Genomic DNA, 1,420 nt, shown 5'->3' on the forward strand with positions numbered 1-1,420 from the left:
GAGACATATATACAGATAGAGAGAGACACAGACAGACAGATATACAGACAGATATACAGACAGACAATATACAGAGATATACAGACAGACAGACAGACAGACATATATATATATATAGTAGTATTGTATGTAGTTGTATAATATATATAGTATTGGTCGAACATTGTTTTTTACTGCTTATATTTTGCTAACTGTTGAAAAGGATGTCTCAAGGAGATTTAAATATAATAGCACCACAATTAAGACCAAGACTCCTTTATGGAGGGGAAAATATTAGATTAAAAAAAACATAAAACTGGGTGGTCATCCTTGTCTCTCAACTAACAATTGCTGGAACACTCTATTGTGAAAAGTCCAATAAAGGGCGAAATGCTAAATTCATCACCTTCTTGAGGCAGATATCGGCATGAAATGCAAATAACAATCAAAATCTGACAATAGTATAAATGCAAAAAAAAAAAAGGGGAAAAAAGAAACAAGGACATAATTAAACAATTACTGAACATCTTGTTACTAGAAGCAATGCTTGTTTAGCCAGCTTAACTTACAGAGCAACCGTAACCTAGTAATGCCTCCACTGAGATCAGATACCTGACGGCAGCAGACCAGTGCAGGTGAGCTTTATTATTTTCTGATCACTAGTTTCGTTTTTAGTATTCATCATGGGAATACTCCACATGACTGGTGAAGCATTTAACTAAAATCCAGGCAACACTGTAATGCTCCAGCAGTAAGGACTCCCAGATGATTCTCCCTTATGCAACTCCCTGTAACCACAGGCAACCCTTGATTTCCCAATTTCATTTACAGTGAAACAGAAACCTAAGAGGAGTTGAGCAGGCTCTCACACAAACACACAGATCGGATACTTAACGGCAGCAGACTGAAGGAGGTGAGCACTCTTTATTCTATGATCACATTTTGATTTTAGTATTAACAGTGGCACATTGTGTGTTTTTAGTATTAACAGTGGCACATTGTGTGTTTTTAGTATTAACAGTGGCACATTGTGTGTTTTTAGTATTAACTGGCACTCATCCAGATGATTGGTGAAGCATTTAACTCTTTGTGAGCCTTCTTGAAAGGGAAGTTGGTATATAGACAGTAACTTTAGAAGATACTTGATTTGATTACCTCACGCTGTTGAAGTCTCAAATTAATTTCAGATAAACTTACAAATATATTTTGCATAGAATGAGGAATGTGTATTCCATGCTCTTACTGGTCAGTATGAGCAGGACGAACAAAAAACAAAACCTGTTTCAGTTCTCATATGGCCACCTGAATATTGCTTTGAGACATACTTGTCATCCTTTCCGTTAGTTATGCCTTAGTGTGAGATATGCAACAAATAAAAAATAAATTATGAAAATAGCCTTTAGATGAATCTCTTGCTACAAATACATTGAGATCGATAGTG

The sequence above is a fragment of the Anoplopoma fimbria genome, chromosome 11 (assembly GCF_027596085.1).
Source record: "Anoplopoma fimbria isolate UVic2021 breed Golden Eagle Sablefish chromosome 11, Afim_UVic_2022, whole genome shotgun sequence".
NCBI classification, from domain to species: Eukaryota; Metazoa; Chordata; class Actinopteri; order Perciformes; family Anoplopomatidae; genus Anoplopoma; species Anoplopoma fimbria.